At 37.5% G+C, this 18,560-nt stretch overlaps 1 long non-coding RNA gene across 2 annotated transcripts in view; it reads left to right on the forward strand.

The window, feature by feature from the left end:
- The window catches only part of LOC119148853, a 77,815-nt gene that overhangs the window by 50,864 nt on the left and 8,391 nt on the right, over positions 1-18,560 (forward strand). The window contains exon 3 of one of the 2 annotated variants that reach the window (XR_005104513.1): positions 3,630-4,132. The exons of the other annotated variant lie outside the window; for it this stretch is intronic. This is a non-coding gene — a long non-coding RNA (uncharacterized LOC119148853). Of the gene's footprint in view, positions 1-3,629; positions 4,133-18,560 lie in introns of those variants that run through there. 2 annotated transcript variants of the gene reach the window in all.

Genomic DNA, 18,560 nt, shown 5'->3' on the forward strand with positions numbered 1-18,560 from the left:
CTGCTTTCCTGCAAAACAAACTCTTCTAGCAACATAATATGAAATTCCTGCCAAGACAGACTATCTTTGCATGAATTTTTCTCTTTCTCTCTTTCTTTGTGTCTCTTGTATGCACACATTTTAAAATTTAAGAACTGATTTAAATTTAAAAAAGGATGTTAAAACCTTACCAGTTCCTCAAATTCAGGGGACTTCTCTGAAACCCACAAAAGTTTAAAGGTATATTTAGAGCTCCTTATTTTGGTCCAAATCCTTAACTATGGAAAGAAAGATGTAAAACATCAAAATGTGCTCTGCATGAGGACTGCTTTTCAGAGTGGGCTTATATTTGGAACTTTGGATAATTTGTGAAAAATATTCAGTTGCACTGAATATAACAATTGGGCAGTGTGGAGATTATAAAGGAAGTAGTAAGAAGTTATCTATGTCATTATTTGCTTGACAGTATATAACAGTAAATGTGTATAAAGCAAAACTGAAAGCATACAGAACAACTTCAAAACAAAAGAAAAAATAGAGTTCAAATACAGAAGTAAGGTAATTCAGGCACCATTCTGAAGAGCATAGGTTCAGGCCTAGTGTTCAGATGCACCTACATTTTAGGCTACACTATCAAGCTAAATACAAAGTCCCAGAATACAGCGCATGTTTTCTTTATTACAAAAATGATCAGATTAACCTACAGTGGCAGTAAAATAATTTTAACACTGGATTTCAAAAATAGAATATATCAAGCCTTTATATATTTGCATGACTTCTGTTGTATTTTTTGTGTGTGGTAAGCCAGAAACTTAAAACAAGTAGTATGAAATGCCATGATTAACAAGTATAACTGCAATTTTTGTTTTCCTGGAGATACAAAGCATAAAAAAAAGTCAGCTTTTGGGTCAGCTGCAATGGGGAGTTAAATTGGAATAGAATGAATCAGAATGCTTTTGCTCAGCCAACTACATAATCAAAGGATAAAGATTCCACTGAACAATTTAGTACCCAACTTCCCTAACTAACCTTTTTGTCATAAATCAAAATATTTCATTTTATAGTTAAAAGTTAGTCTTAGCATTGACGATAAAGAGAAAGGAAGGGAACAGCACAGACAGCCATGAGGTACTTATAGTAGTATGAGGTCACACATCCAGAGACTCCTGTGACATCACAGTAAGCTCTGGTGGATGGTGAAGTCACTGCGATGACACAGAAGTGTCCTTGGGCTCGGTTTGTTTGCACCATACTTTTTGTACCTGGTTATTATATGTAAAATACTCTTTATGATTACTAGGAAGAATACATTCCCTTGCTGATCTGTATTTTGATATCTTGGGAATCTCAATTTATTGAAGATTTTCTATTACTGAATGAGAGCATTATAGGGTTTTAGGCTTACAACACAGTTTCGGGGTTGAGCTGCTATTGCTGAACAGTGGGATATAGAAATGATGAATTGACATTAGTACATAGGCCCACATGGTTGCCATTAGATGCTTGAAAACCTGCTTTAAAGTGACTCATTCACTAGCTTTACTGTTTTCAGGGTTAAATTCTAAAATTGGCCAAATTTTTCCAGAGGTTGAATACTTACAATTCTCATGAATTTACTGCTAAACATCAGTTATTGAAGTTGATGGAAGATGAATGCAAATGTTTGGCCTCAAAGTCTGTGTTGCTTTTATGGAAATTTTGAGAAATGAATGTGCAGTTGTGTGATCTTAGGAATATTTGAGGTTTTATTTCACAGCTTTTCCTATGCTTTCACTTTAGAATTGTATATTGCTTTTGATGGCTGCTTTTTCTAACAGATGTATACTCTTCTTTGTAATAAGGTTTTCTACTTACTGATATATTGGAAGGAGAGATTAGCATGAGTATTTCTACCTGTAAAAATAGTTCTGATTTGCTCCATAGTGAGCAAATCAGGGGTTTGCCCTTTTTAACGACCTTCAAAAAAATATTCTCTTTATTGGGACGGTATAAATCTGTAGTTGTTTCATCTACTGTGTTGCAGCCTTGCCCCCAAAAGACTAAAATACAACAAGGAAAGTTACACATAAGGTGACAATGGTGACTGTAGGTATGGAAGAATTTCATGTAAGAGAGATGGAGCAGAGGAAAGAGCGATTGCAGAGGAAGGAGGTACTCCATGTCATAAATGGCATGGTGAAAGAGAATATGGAACAATCGATGACCATGATACCTATCATAAGAAAGAAAAAGAACAAGTACAGATTTAAAGGACTAAAAGAAATGGTCTTTTATTCAATGCATAACTAAATCAGGGAACTCATTGCCACAGGATATTGTGAAGGCCAAAACTCTAACAAACCCATAAAAAAGCTAATAGATTCTTGAAATTAAGAACCATGGAGTCTATTAACCATGGTGATGTACCTACTGCCTTCTGCTCAGGAAATCCCTCAACCATGAGTTGCAAGACAATGAAAAGTTTTCAAACCCATTATCACTCTGTCCATTCCCTGCTCACGGAGTGTTTTTCAAAAGTCCCTGCCTAGTTATTTTCAGAGAAGAAATCCTGGATTGCATGGCTATTATTCTGATGCATAACAAGTTTTATGTTCTTATATTCTCCATACTAGAACTTTTCTGACAGAAAAATAGAAGACATTTCTACCAAGATAGTCTGTAGGACTTTGTACTCAGTAATCCACAGGTAGCCAAATGCTCTGGAACCACAGTATACTCCTAGTACAGTAGAGATCTGTAAAGAATTCCTATAATATTTGCCTTTTTTGCCCCATCTGATCCTTTTTTTAACCTAGCTCCGACCAGTACTTGCAGAGCCAGCGGACTACTACATGATTAGGATGAATTGGCCTCACAGCACATATTGTCTAGAAACCAGTGGTCTTAACACTATGTTGAAACAAGCATATACAGATATGTATATAGACATACACACACCACACCTTTTTTTTCAGCCGTACAAGTCACTATCCCAAGATAACATGATGGAAGCTGAAACCAAAATATTCACTCAGACTCTAGAGTTTTCCTTGCATAATATATGGCCTAGACATCATTCGTCCAAAACTCCCATTTATGCTCGGACTGTTCCTATAAAAATGCCAAACTTTAAATTTTGTCAAAAAAACGTTCATTCTGCTGTATCTAATACGACGTAGCCTACCTCTTTGCACTTATGCTTGTAAGCTAAGCAGGGCTGCAGCATAGGTCATTGTGCTGGACCATTGCTAACCAGGCTGGTCACACACTTTGGCCCCCCATCACCCTCAGACAACCCACAGGTTCAGGAGGTTGTCCTTCAAGAACAGTATCTGCCTTGTGCCTTGTGGGCATCCTGCTTTGGGGGGAAGAAAATTCAGGCACATGCACATGACATGCACTTTGCCTCAGAGACGAAGAAAAGCCTTTTATACTTCACTGATCAGGCACAGCCTCTGACTGTTGTATAGCAGTATCATTCCAGGTGCTAATTACTTGAAAAATATTTATGTCTTTAGTTTTTGCAATTATACATTGACACCATACAGATAGCCTTGGGAAAATTCCTTGGTTTGTGTGGGCTGAATATCATAGATGATTGTGGTGGTTTGTCCCAACTTTAACATCTGTTAGTCTCTGGTACTCCTAACTGGCTTCTTTTTTACTGGCAGAGTCTTCTGGCTCCTTAAAGCATCATTGGCACGAGGGAAAGAGAGCCATGTGGAACATTTCTGGGCAGCGCAAGCATATGGTGTGGTGCAAGCTGCATAATACAGTACTGGTGTTCTTCCTGATGTTGGTCTTTTAGTCGGATGTGGCTGTTTTCACACTAATGTGTACATTTCTTGGAGAACTGCAGTGAAGCCTTTTCCAAAAAACTGCCGGCCCCACACCTTGCTCGATCCACTGTGAAAGAACGTACTTTTGGCTTGGAGATTTTTGGGTGAAGTGTGCATGGTCTTTCATTTTAAAAAGAAACCTAGTGTAGTACCAAACTGTCTCTGGCTGCAAATAAGAAATGATTATCAGGCATCTCTTGATGCTTTCTGAGATAGAAGTCTTCCTGTGGGGTTTTCTTCTTGCTCAAGGTCAGATAACTTTCACAGTACTCACATCATCTACAAGATTTACTATTGGTTATAAAAATAGCTGTGAAATATAGGTTTATTCTTGACGTCTGGAAGTGGGCTTGGTGTTGTAACTGGTCTATAAATAATAAAAGTAAATATCCACGCATGAATACTTTGAGGCATAATGCATGTATTAAGCACACGGTATATGTACCATCAAGTATTCCAGAAATATCTAATATGTTCTGAAATATATATTCTGATTTTTTCCTTCACCCCATAAACTGAGCAAATGTCTCTGGAGCCATGTGTCTGCACTCAGGGTTTAGTCATATGCTGCCAAATCATCTGCATGAGGAAACACAAAGGCATCTATTGCATAAGCCTCCTGCTATGTGGATCCATAGCCACAAACAACAACATTTGTGGCCGGTTTACCATTACCTTCGTGTCCCTTTTCTTTCATCCCATGCAGATTTGTAGGGGAGTAACACAGGCTCCTCCAGATTATTTAACATGACAACCAGGAAGGATGAGCCAGCATGGAAAAGGAAGCGGGAACAAACCACACTGAGCAAAAGGTTGGCCAAGCTTAGTTTTCCTATAGATTAAGGAAGGAGCAGCCAAGATAAGCAAGGCTGTCAGTGCAGCTCATGATGAAGGGGATGAACCCTCAAGTGACATCTGGGTTCTCTTTTGTCTTTCAGCACCAGAGTTTAGAGAAATGCTAGATGCACACGAAGATTTCAGGAGAGAAGACATTTTGGAGACATGCATATTTTGGAAGGTTGTGGATGTCATTTTGGTTAGAAAATTACACAGCAATGAACTCACTTTAATACAGAAATATTATTTTTTCTTTTTTTTCCTGTGGTGATCTCAAATACACAATGGTTATTCCTTCGTGGTGTAAATCTGTAATGTAGATTACCTGGGTTTGGCTGACAAAAATGTTTCAGCAAATGTTTCATCCCATTCCTGCACTGTTTGTCTTGGTTTTCAGCACTGAGTTTATAGTCCACATTGAATGACCAGCCTTGTGCTTAATTGATCCATAAGAAAAGAGAAATTTCAAGGCAGGCTTAAGCGGAGAAGCTACTCTTTGTGGAGTAGCTACATATTTCTGCATATGTTTGTGAGAAGGTCCTTTTTCAACTGAAATATAACAGATATCTGATGGTATCTGATTGCATATTCATGTATATCTTAGAGGTCCACATGCAGAGTTATGTTTTGCAAGGGCACCATCATAGTTTGTGCCCATTCTTGAAATATAAAATTGCTGTGTTTTCCCCTGAAAAAGGCCACCCGTTTGTGCTCCTGATAGCATGGTGAGCCTGAAGGGAGGAGGACCTCTTAACCGTTCAGAGAAGATATACTACATAAAGCTTTATTTATACTTTCTTCAAAAAACAAATCTGGGCCAAATTTTCCAGTGCTTCTTCAGGAGATTCATCGTATTTGACTCTCAAGACATCTAGGAAGTAAAAATTCCTATTCAGTCCAACTAAGTAAGTTCCATTCTGCCTTGCGAAGCTTGAGAGCTTCTCTGTCTTCTTGGAACATAAGGAACTACCTAGTTCTATACAATGTTTTGTTTCTGAAAGCCTGTCTGAACAGCCATTTAAACCCTGGAAGTATCTGATAATACAGGATCTGAAAATCAACCTGAATACAGGTTTAATTCAAAATTTCTGGTAATGACAGCAGCCAACAGTTGTTAATTATAAGCCATGGCTCCAGTGTAGACTAAGCTGAGGGAAGTGTACATGATCATCTAGGTTAGTGCAGATGCTGCTGTAGTTATGTTGCAGTTCCAGTGATGTTCTGGTTTTGTTTTTTTTCTTATGAACTGCAAGTCTTCCCACAAAAAGGTGTGTGGGACCACTGACAACAGCAGTTAAATCTTCACTAGCAGATGTATTGAAAATAAAAAAAAATATTTCATGAATTCTGGAAAAGTGCACATAATCTAATAATATTTCTGTTTTCTTCAACCTAGCTCCCAAAGATCTCTAAACACTTTTCAGATATGATTTCAGTGTCACCATATCCCCAGCTCATCATCTGATGGAAGGGGAATAAGTAGCTGTGCAAGTATGCCGCCTTCTCTGAAGCACGGAGTACCTGTAACAAAAAAACGAGAGCTGTAAAAGTGCAGTACCTTTGAAGATAAGTCTGTTCTTACATGATATGACTAATCTCATCAAGGGCAGTGAAGTATGTATACATGTGTTTAAATGTACGTTCTGAATAGCTGTAATAGCCCAGCTTTTGAAGGTACTATAGTATCTAACTCTTATCAGAGGCAAGGCAGCCCAGCTTCTGGGAACCTGCTGTTGTCTGGATTCTGACAAAGCCCAGTGCCTCAAGGTAAGCACAGCCTCAGGCATCTCCTTTTGCACGATAGTCCTGCCCCATAGACTGTTTTGGTCATTTGGCCCAAACCCATCAACAGAAAACTCTTGAGAATATATGGAAGCAGAAGCAAAGAAAGACAATTTTCTGTACATGTTGCTCCAGGGCATTACGATGTTTCTCATGCCTCCTTTTTCCCTTCTGAGAGTGGTAAACTGAGCCAGCTTGTGGAGATCTATTACAACTAAGGAAAGATTCTGGAGCTCCTCAACATAAAATACACAGAAAACCCCAGAAGTCTGCAATATTATTTCAGAGCCTGGAAATAGTCTTCCTATGACAGCACAGGTATAGGAATAAAATGTTCTGTGTACATTTTATGATGCTGTATATTTTGAGAGAGATTTGAGGTCACCCTCAAAGGGGGAGTTTCTCTTATGAGTTAGGCCTGAACGATTTTATTTAAAATTAATAAATAAGAAATTAAAGAGGAGCTTGTTTCTCCAAAATCCAAGTTGTAAAATGTATTTGGTTTGATTATTTTTTTGTTTTGCTTATTGTTCTTTTGGTGTTTTATGTTCTTACATGACTACAAAGATTTAAGCAGAATTTTTAGTTTTGGTTCAATAAGATTGTAAAGAGCTTTAGCGATCACAGTGCCAATTCAAACTTACTTCCTACTAAAGAGCAAACCAAAGGAATGCTCACGTTTTCTGGTTTAAATTCTTCATTAAAAAGTAAAAGTTTAAATTGGCAAGGAAACTGCTGTTTAAGCTGCTAGTACACCAACATCAGAGAAAGTTGAGTTTTAGGCCTTGGTACTCTGCCAGGTACTGTACTGCATATAACCAAGATAAATACAGAAATAAAGAAAAAGAAGATGGGTGAGATAAGTTTGATTTAGCCTTTGTTGCCCTAATGGGTTTAGTATAAATAAATAAAAGTTTACGAAGTATCTCTTGAGGCCATAACCAACAGACTTTCAAAATCTGTCAATTTGCACAATGCAGCAAGTCCAAAAAATGGTAACATATAACTGCAAAGCGCAGTCTTGTTTGGTCAAATGACTGGTGTATGTTTCTGAAGAAATAGCTCTTATAACTTACTTAAAGCTCTGCTTATGAGTAATAGGCCTTTTTGCTCGTGAGTGAAATAATTATGTCCAGTATTACACCACTTAGCTCTCTTAAAAGTTATAGCATCAGGGTCCTGATGTTGTAGTTTGGCATTTCAACTGTAAGAACTGAGTTTTAACATATAATATCTCAGCCATTCTGGATCCTGTCCACCTAAAACTTGGCAGGCAGGTTTGTCTGCCCAGATGATTTTTTTAATAGTTTAAAATTAGTTAGGCTTTTTCTAGCAGTAGAATAGCCAAGAATTAGTTTGGAGCTAGTTATAGATTTAGGGTTTTTTTTTAACTGGCTCTAATTATAAAATGATTCTGTTATAATAATAATAATAAAAAAAGGACAATCTGCTACTTGTCACCATTTTTTGTAGACTGCTGCACTTTGGATTTTGAAGCAAAAAACATTATAAAACCCAAAAGAGAAACCATGAAAATCAAATATTGAGCCTTGGGGCAAGTGAATTCTCCAGGTGACTTTACCAGTTCCACTTTACCTAGGCAATCAGAATGGTCAAAATAAAACACTTAGAAGTTTAAAAATTATGTTCTACACTTGCACCACACTGTGTCAGTCTTGCTTTTTTCTATGCCTACATAGATGACATCTCTGGGGAGTCAACCACTCCCAAACTGGTGTGGCCAGTGAGCCACTATCAAACATCAAAATTTCACAGGAGTCACTATGCACTCTCATCTTTGATCTTTTAAATAAAGACCCTGTATAAACTAACTCCTGGGACCTAATGTGTTGGCTTCATGGTCCAGCACTATACTTCAAACCAGCGCCTGGGAGTCAAGAAGAGCAAGTTTTGCTGTGGCTCTCAATGGCCACAAAAAAAATTGTCTCTAATATCAGCTGTTCCTGTGCCCGAATACTCAGAATGGGACAACTGGTAATATTACAGATGGTCAGCAATCCCTAGAGTGTCTGACAATTTGTCGGTAGAATTTAAAAAAAAAAAAACCAAAAAACAACACAAAACCAAAACCAACCAAACAAAAAAACCTTATTCTGCTTTGTTATTCAGGTAAATCATGCAGATTTAGAACACAGGCACTTTTAATAGACCAGATTAAGGAAAGGTTCTTAACCTAACCAAAGCCTGTACTAGTACTTATAGTCAGAGAAGTACACATCACTAATTCTTTGATTCACTGTCTGAACTGAAAAATTAAGAGCACATATATTACTTTGATCCACATCTGAAACAATATAAGTTTAAATGTCTTCTGCAGGTTTAGAAAAGAATAAAAAAATCAATCTAAATCATAAAATATTCAGGGTTTTTTAGAGAATTTTTGAAGTTTTCTTTATTAAACAAATGTATATTTAAGTTTGAAATGTCATTTTAAAATTAACAAATCAAAACACTGCAATTAGAATATGTCTAAGCAAATGTTTTGACTGAAAAAAACTTTTTCCCCACAACCAAACAGTAAAAATCCAACATGATTTCACAAGTTCTTTTCATTAACTTATATCTACGTTATTTTATGATTTAAAAATATTAAGAAATAAAACAGAATAAGCAGAAAATATCCCTGCTTTCATGGATTTCCAGGCTTTTCCATGGGTTTCGTGGTTATGCACTAGCAAAGAGCACCTTTTTAAAGAATCTGTTACACTGCTAATTCATTGTTCCAAGCGTACAATAATATCCTCTCTTTACATAGTTCATACTGTCTAAAAATATATGCCCATTTTCTCTTTCTTGCTTTTATTGTATTTTACTCTGAGGTGCTTATCTTAAAAAAACTTTTGTCAGGAAGAAAACAGGTTGGAAGCTCTGTCCATCAATCTGTCATCAAGGCGTCTTACCAAACGGTCACATTTCTTGTTAGTTAAAAAAAAAAAAAAGTATATTTATCATCAGGCAGAGGTAGTCCTCCAGGCTGTCACCATGGTGTTACCATGTTGCTGTTGCAGCTTTCCATATGAACAGAATTAAAGCCAGCACTGAAGTCTTACACCCAAGACAGCATTACTATGGCAATATCAATGTCATCATCTCTTTCCATGTGCACAAAGTCTAAGCAATGTATTTAGTAACACAAGTGCAGACTTCAGCGTTGGAGACCCCCTTACTTTCCTATCTTGGATTTAAAAGCCTTCTATTAGGAAAAGAAGATCCCAACTGAAATGAGATTATAATGCAATCATCCGGTTCAGAACATTATGCCATGATTTTAGCAGCATGCTAGAAACTCCCTGTGCTCCTGAGCTTAATGAAATTTGAACTTATTATATGGTTCAGCACAGTTTTTGGAAGACAACCAATAAGTATGGGAGGTTTGCAGTTGAGACAAGGGGCTTGTTTGCCAGGATTTGACTCTCTCGAGGAAAGCTAGCTGCAGGACCAGATCTTTTCTTTTTGTTGGATGTAAAACAGCTATGCTCATAGCAGTATTTACTGGTGATGGCAGCCTGTGATAGAGCTATATCTTTCCAGCAATACTTTAACCAAAGAATATCCAGTAATGACTGCAGCTGCATACCCACTCAAAGGTGCTTTGCCACTGTATAATACAGTATTCAAGAGGAGGCACTTGACTGCAGCAGTGCATTTAAATGTGGAAATCCACCTATTGAGTAAAAATCACATACTACACCTTTCTAGGTGTTACTTCATGTGACATTATAATATGAAGCTATCCTGGAATGAAAAAAAGAAAAGATGTGTACCTGCACACAACTGCTTGTTCTATTTTTCAGGCTAACAGCTTAGCTGTAACATTTGTGCATTAGCTAAATAACATCTCAAGGGGAGCTGGAGATAGAACCTTGATGTCTCCTGATTGTACGTGTGTGAGTTTGTGCTCTCAGAGGATGGTCCTTAAAAAACTCCCTGCTGGAAGCTATTGTGCATATTGTAAAAGGACCGTTGCTAAGTGCCAATTGAGCTAGTACTGTATACTTGCCATTTTAAAAGAAGATTTCATACCACTTGATTATGTTAAATAGAAATGTTTGAAATTTAAACTGAATTACATCAAAATGGCACAGTAGTTATGTGTCTAAAGAGCTGCTGCTGCTCTCTCTCATAACTAATGTCAATCCCTTCTGGTAGACGGTTTTATGTGAAACTGTGACAGAGTATATTACAGGAGAAGTTTAGAGAGCCTTGATATAAAGAAGTCATAAATAAATACTACCATAAAACCAGACCTGTGTTTGTATTAACAAGCAAGAACTCCTTACAGTAAAGTACTGTCCTTAGCCAAAAAGAGATACCATTTTTTAAGGTCAGAACTTCATCTTTAGCCTTTAGGTTGTGCTAAGGTGTTAGAGGTTTTCTAAGGTGCAGAATATAACTATTTAGGGGAACTCAGTGAATGCCAGTAGTACAATCTAGAGAATATCTTTAGTAGAAATAATGCAGAAATTACCCAAAGATCAACTTACTAAGAAATAACAAAGACAAATAATAATAATAATAATATCAATAGCTAGTCAGCAACATAGTCTGACCGGAACCAGAAATCCAAGATCATTATCAAATAGATGGGAGAGAACTGAAAAATATAACACAATAAATTGGAAAATGTACTTAAAAAAAAAAAGAGATGGGCACCTACTCTCTATATACAAAAGGTATTTTTATGATCAGTAACTGATGACATAGCATGCAGAGATGGGTAAAAATAATAGATCACTTTTAAAAAGCTACTTCAGGATTTATGAATTTGAGACAAATTTGATAAGTAGTTCTGGGGCAGGAAACAAAGGAAAAACTCAGATACCTTTAAACTGATTTTACTGTTTCCAAAACATATTCTTCTAAGTTTTCATTTTGAATTTTTGGTTTTGTTTTGCTTTGTTTTGTTTTTTTCCGAAAGAGCCAAAATTCAGGTAAATTAAATAGTTTTTTTAAAAAAAATAATCAATAAATACCAGACAAATCTGAGGGGAAGGGATTGTCTGCTTCTTTTTCAATGACTTTATATTTCAGGTGGTCTGGAAATTCTAAAACGCACTTTTTCCTTTAGGGAGTGAAGAGAAAAATATATTATTTAAATAGCTCAAGTAACACTCCAGGGGCATCAAATGTGTCATTTCCCATTCCAGAATATTTTTGTATCTTACACTGTGGTGAAATGCTCAGTTGGCTGCTCCCCCACTAACCCTTGACAGAGTCTATCTGATTTTACCCTTGGAAGGCAACAGGTAATTTCCTCAACAAAAGAGCAATGGCACTTTCATGTATTTTCACTCAGTCTCCTGCGATGTTGCTGAAACGAGGTGGTTAATGGGTTGTGCTGGAAATTATAACCTGCCCACCAGTTTCATCAGTGGAAGGTCCTCATATGGGCACCAGGCTACACGCTGTGGTCAACAAAATGCTGCAGCACATGCACTTATCTTCTAGTGGTTTTTTTCAGCTTCCTAGAGGCTGGGCTGCACACTTTGACATGTCTTTTCATCCGATGCTTATACTCCTAAGCTCAAGCTTGGTTTCCAGTGATGATACCAGACCTACTGGCATGTTCTAAGAAATTATCAAGACCCCAGGCTGCCTTTTCTGTTACAAAATTAAAATCTACTGTGCTTCACACAGCTGAAGATTGACTCCTTTTAGAATGTATTGCCATGGTATTCTTAATTTTTGATTTATTATCTATAGGGTAAATACACTCAAGACTTCACTGTTAGGACCCTGCTGCAGTTTTAATCTGAAATGCAACTTGAAATTTATCTTTTACATGGCTCCTGTTAAAACACAGAAATATGTGCTTTGAGCTCACTGTTGCTTTTAACTGGAGTCTGGTGTGGCCAGCTCACCTGTGGAGTGAAGAAACAAGCGTGTTGAGTTTCTGTGATGACAGCGCTGGAACTAATATTGTAGCGGTGATGCAGCAGCCTGAGTTACAATAACTCACTCCCCTAATTAGTTACTGCTGACATCTTGTTTTGTAGCAAGACCCTTCTTATTCAGGCTGACACTGTAACTAGCATTCTGAAGCGCTCACGTAACTTCTTGCACGAGCAACAAACACCCTGTGAAAGCACAAAGGGACCCTCTGAGGCGCTGATCCTTACCTGGATGCAGTGAACAACACCTGGCAGAACAACGAACATCCCAGTATCAGATCAATGCCTTTTGGCTCCTTTTGTGGTTTTTTGTTTGTTTGTTTGTTTAATAGAAGTAAGCTTACCACACCAGGAACAAATGCAAATATGCAGGGTCTAGCTTTTTATGGCTTTACTTTTGGTTTCTTTAGTTTACCAAATATTCAAGAAATTATCACTATCTTTGATATTCTCTGGGTTATTCCTAAGCTGTTCTTTTTGTTTCTTTTTTTTCTGTAGTTTACTTGTTTAGTTCATTTCTATTTCCTAGTCAATTGACAATATCACTGGTTTAATAAATAAGCAAACTTCTCTTTCACTAGCAATTCAGTTCCCTCATTTTTAACCTCCTTCAAAGCTTTTTATTCTCCAGTTCTCAAACCATTCTCTTTTGAACACCTGATTCCTAGTTCAATTTTAAATTGAACAAGAAAAAAATTAGCTTCCCGCAGTTTTCATTCACGTTACAATGAGTTATAAAAAAAAGTGTGGTCATTACGGTTACATTTGTGCTCAGGAAAAATCAGCTGCAATGTATTTACTTGTCGAGTTAGAGTTTTTGCAATTACAACTGCCAAACCCCCTCTTCCAGGGATGGAGCTGTATATGCCCCCAAAACTAATGCCCTTGACTAAGAGGGTTTTCAAAGTACTGTTTTAACTTCCACTACCACAACCTCCTTTGCACTTCATGTTTACTGTGTACACTCTGTATCTCTTATACTGAAGTATATAGTGTATAAGTAGGGACTGATGAATCATCATACAAGCGAATGAGAGAGTGCTGGAAACTGAGGATAATGTAGTACCTGTGATGTACCTTCTATTACAACATTCATTTGTTCACTGAAATATTTTTAAATGTGTAGATTTAAAATAATAAAGGAAATCTTTTTTTTTACATTTTGCTTTGAATTTTTATGCTGAATTTTATTGAAACATACTTTTTAAAATCAGTCATTTTAGTATCCATTTTTATCAAATTATAATCTTTTACCACTTAATAATAGAGGAGCAGAAGCTTTTTAAGCACATAACAACTGTGACAATTTGACGGAATTCAGTTTGAGTAATAATTTTATCAAATAATATATTTCTTTTTAAAAATACCATTTATTAAAACATTATCCACAATTTAGGCAGAATGGTAAAGCAAATGTCATTTTTAAATACAAGACCCACCTTTGCTGAAAGCGCAGCACAATCACAACATGTTATAGGAAGTGTTGGCATGCTTTGGAACACAGGATGACTCTATCAATAGATTATTAAGCCTACAGATGAGAGCCCAGTGTATCTGAGCTAAGTACTACTTTTTTTTTCCCTGTGCATCTCCATTGATTTTAATGAGTTTTTATGGGTTTAACTCAAGACAGGATATGACTCTCAGCACCTGGTGCACGGAGACACACTTGCCTGAAACAGACTAAAGCATTTGTAGGCTCCCAAAAAGCAAATTTTACTCTCTGAACATCTTCAGGTGATGCCCCAGGGAAAGTGAAGTCCTGGGGATGGGATCTGGCAGGCACCAACATAAAAGCAACCTCAGCATGGATACGTTTAGGAAAGATCAGGGCAAATAATCAGAGGCATTCCTTTGGCAATGGCAGGTGGGGGATGGAAATAAAATTCCTTAAACTGAAGCTGTTCTGTGGAAATGAGACCCAGGCAGAAGATGGAAAACATACTGAAATACAATAAAGTATCAGGTATAATAAGTAGCTGGGACGGAAAGCAAAGGTTAAGGTATATGTACATAATTTCAGAAATGGAAACTGTTACTCTCAATGAGAGTGCCAAAAATGTTTCCTCTCAGCACTTCAACTTACCCACAAAATTCCCAAGAAGAGTTTCTTCCAAGACACCTGGACTGTCTTGGTCAAGCTTCAGGCTTATGACATTTTTTTCGTTTGCAGCTTTCTCTAATCTCTATACAATATTTTAAATTTTGTTCTAAGAATAAAGGTGTTTACCTCAGAGGAAGAGGACCTGCATCCTCCATGTGCAGAAGTCTAGAAAACTCAGCAGTCCAGACTGTAGACACATCTAAACCAAACAAACTTCTACATTTGCTGACAGTCTAGCTGCCCCGCAGAGAGGCTGCGTGGCCTGAACAGGACTGGCCTGGAGCAGGGACAAATGACATCATGGTAGTGGCCAGGGGTCTGATTTGATTTAGTCAATGGTCTTTACAAAATTCTGCTGGCTCTGAAGCCTGCCAGACTTCATCATAGGCAACTTTAATTCCTTAAAATGACAGAAGCGAAGTCATTACATCAACTGAGTGGTTTTCTGATGTGTAAATGAGAAGGAAAAAAAAAAGCCCATTGCAGCATCGGAGCTGCTGCAAGGGAGGGACAACTGTCTTGCCAGGAGGTGGGGTGGAAAGAAAGAAAAGTAGGAAGAGAGATGAGGGAGCAGGAGAGCAAGTGATTCCTTCATTTCAGCAGCAGCATGGTAGCGGGTAAGCTACCATTAACCTCTGGTTGTAGAGGTCTCAACACTACCTTACCTCTATTTTTAAGATCTTTATTAATGGAAGAACTCATAAAAGGCCACTTTCATTTCTTCAGGGAATACTGTGAACACAAGAAGTCTCCCACTTCAGACAACAGTCAGTCCTTCAAAGCAACCAACTCACTGAATAACTGCTTGGGTTAGTACATCTGCCATTGGAACAAGTCCACTTCTTGCTAGGGTGAGATTAGGCTTTTTTATGTATGTGCTGACTTGTCAAAAAGCACTAGAAAATAATCTTCTTAAACATTTATTATTTTACTAGCAAGGAATTCTGCAGTTGATGTAATCATAAAGGAATGGACATAAACAAGCATAAGATTTTTCACATTTTGAACTATTCTTAACTGTAAACCTTAGGGCAGGCTTTCAGGAGGTAAATACTTACTTCAGATAAAAACTTGTCTTCCATTAAGATAAAATTTGCATTTAGTTTGTTTTCCTAGTTTCTTTTGCAAAGTTTGTATAAGCCTCTTGAGTTCAGTGTCTTACCTGATCAGCGTGGATACTCCTTCATGTAAGAGAAATATATATATTATGAGGTTTCTTGATGAATTCCAACTTTTCTAAGACTTCAGATGGTTTTCTGTATTTTGTTTATCTCTAAAAGAAGTGTTCCATGACGTTGTTATCACTGTTCCATATACTGCTCCTGAACCATTTTCCTACAAGAATTTTGTTGTGGATGCCCTTAATATTTCACAAGTGCTCCATGAAATACTGCTGTCTCTTTAGAATTTACCGTGTCCTTTTCCTGCCTGTAACTGCAGACAGAATATAATTCTTCTAGTGGTCTGTATGAATATTCATAAGTGACAAGTAGTCCAAGTTCTAAAGTATCGGATTGGGAGGTTTTGCAATTATTAGATCAGGGCTTCTCTAAGTTGTACCCTGGGATTAAAATAGCTTTATTTCAGTGCAATAACAGAGGAAGAACACAAGATTACAATAGATTTTAACAAAAAGGAGATAACTTTGCATTATTTTTCATTCTTCTTTCAGTTTCTGTCACAAGGATGGAGTCACGCTGTGACATTCTTCTCTGGATATAGGAACATGAGATGATATACTGGACTTTAAATGTCTTGAGTTTTGTAATATATAATAGTTGAGTTTTACTTCTCTCGCCCCAGTATTTTGCATTCTGATAGGCAAGTGCTACTTCACCGCTAAGGCCCTTCTGCTGACCTTTAACACAGCAGATAGCTTCAGCAGTGCAATTATCAGGACGGGTTGTGGTGTCCTGGAAGCAGCCAGCGTGTGCACGTGTATAAACTGGGATATCAAGGATGTAAAAAGCAGAGGAGCACGTACCAGGCAAGTGAAGCCATTTGATCATGACATCCCAGTCAAGCTAAAGTCAGAGTGGCAGTTATGGCAGAAATTCTTGCTTAGCCTCCCTCATGCATTTCAGTGAAAACATAAGAGAGAACAGATTAACATGACCCCATTTTACTTTCTCTTAAACTATTATAGTTTCCAACTCAGAAAGTTCTGCCTACCAGTTGAGTAACAGGAAACCAGCATACAGGAATCTGGTATGCCTGCTTGATGTATATTGTTTCTAAGTTTTCCCCCTGGTTTTCAGTTCCACCACTGCCACTGGTCCTTACATGGTTCTAAGGCTGTTATTTCTAAATGTGGGTGCCTAAAGCATAAATACATATCAGGGTGTTCATCCTCAATGTATAAAACTACTTTGTATGAGAAACAAACCCAGCATTTGGCCTTCCTACAAGAGGCCTACAACTCCTTCTTCCTACAACTTCCTACAACTACAACAGGGCACAGATAATACAGGTCTCAGTGGTCTATTACTGCAACATGTTCAGTAAAGAACAATGTACAGTACTATAAGCAGAAGACAGCCCACCCATGAAAGGTAAAGAAAAATAGACATAAATGTTCCACCTACTGTAGCTTTTGCTGTTGCGCTTGTTACCACTACTGGTGCTGAGGAACTGCTCTGAAATTTTGCTGGAACTGAAAATGTTTTCATGACAGAAGCATTTGTGCTGTGTGTTACTTTTGCCCTTACAAATACGATTAAAGAAGTCTGGTGGGGGTTTCTTTTCTTTTAATGAGTAGCACCCTTTAGAAGCACACTTGGTATACCCTCTTTGCTATTGCTTTCTTTACCTTCACTGTTTCTCTTTCCTTCGCTTGGTGGCTGTTGTCACACAGTTTGCCTTCTCAAGCTCCAGCCCTCCTCCATCTTCTTCCTATTCTCCCTCCAAACAAAACAAAGCAAAACAAAGATCTGTTCATTATTTTTTCTTCCTGAGACAAGTTCATGTTTTTTCAACATACTACAGGAGGACAGTATATGCTGATTTTGCTGCTTAAATATTATTTTTCATAGTTTCTGTGTTTATTTTTCCAAATGTGCTAAGAGACCTCCCAATGAGATCCCTTCTTCCCTCTCCACAGTCTTCCCCTTAGGAATCTGAATGTTGCTAATATCTCTTGGGTAAAGTCCAGCCACTGTGTCCACATCAAGTCAAGCTGAATTTACTCCATGCCCTGCAGCTGTTCCATTGTCTCCTTATTACAACACAAGTTTTTATTTGTTTTATTTATTTATCATTTCTAAGTACCAGGCTTTCTGGCAAAATGTTGTCAGCTGGAGGTTACATGGAAAATGTTTAGCACAGCTTTAACACATGCTCCAGAGTATGTGTATATGAATTTCATTCTTGGTAAATCAGCATTTAGGGAGTACGGGGAAATAGGCTGTGAAATGCAATCAGCTTGTCCTGAGCTGCGGTGCTATTTAATAAAATCTCAAGCAAATTCAAATAGCAGAAACTCATCCAAGTCCTCAGTGCATGCATTTGCTCCTCCCTGAACTATCAATGTCAAAACAGTCTCTTAGGCAACTATGTCAAAGAAAAATGAAGAAAAATAAATAGAAGAAAAAAAATGAATAGATACTTCTGATGAATAACCATCATCCCTGACTGTGCTAAATCACATCTCTAATCTCTTTATTTTGAGCATTTATTAGCATTTACTTCCCCCAGTTAAATAAGAATGAAGTGCTATAAATAATATTTATGCCTCTAGGAGCTTATGTAGAGGGTCTTCTGGTTTTCTGTAGCTTTTCCTTCATTCAGAATTAACTAGACAACTTCTCTGTCGACATGGCATAAAATACAGCAATAAGGAAGAAAACTATTGATATCTGCATAAAGTTCCTCTGCTTGTCAGGTATGAGGAGGTACTGCACTGGCTCACAGATCCCCTTATCATTGTTTGGTGCAACAAGAATTCCAATTTCAATGTCTGCTGCTGTGTCCCCATGTCAGTCCAACAGAGATGTCTCCCAGCACATTGGCCAAGCATATTAAGAGTAGGTCTGTCTTTCTGGACATCCCTCAAATTTATGTTGGATTCCCACCTGTGAATCATAACAAACACACACTTTGGTACTGCCCTCAACTTGAATACCTTTACAG

Source organism: Falco rusticolus, chromosome 5, assembly GCF_015220075.1.
Source record: "Falco rusticolus isolate bFalRus1 chromosome 5, bFalRus1.pri, whole genome shotgun sequence".
Classification (NCBI taxonomy): Eukaryota; Metazoa; Chordata; class Aves; order Falconiformes; family Falconidae; genus Falco; species Falco rusticolus.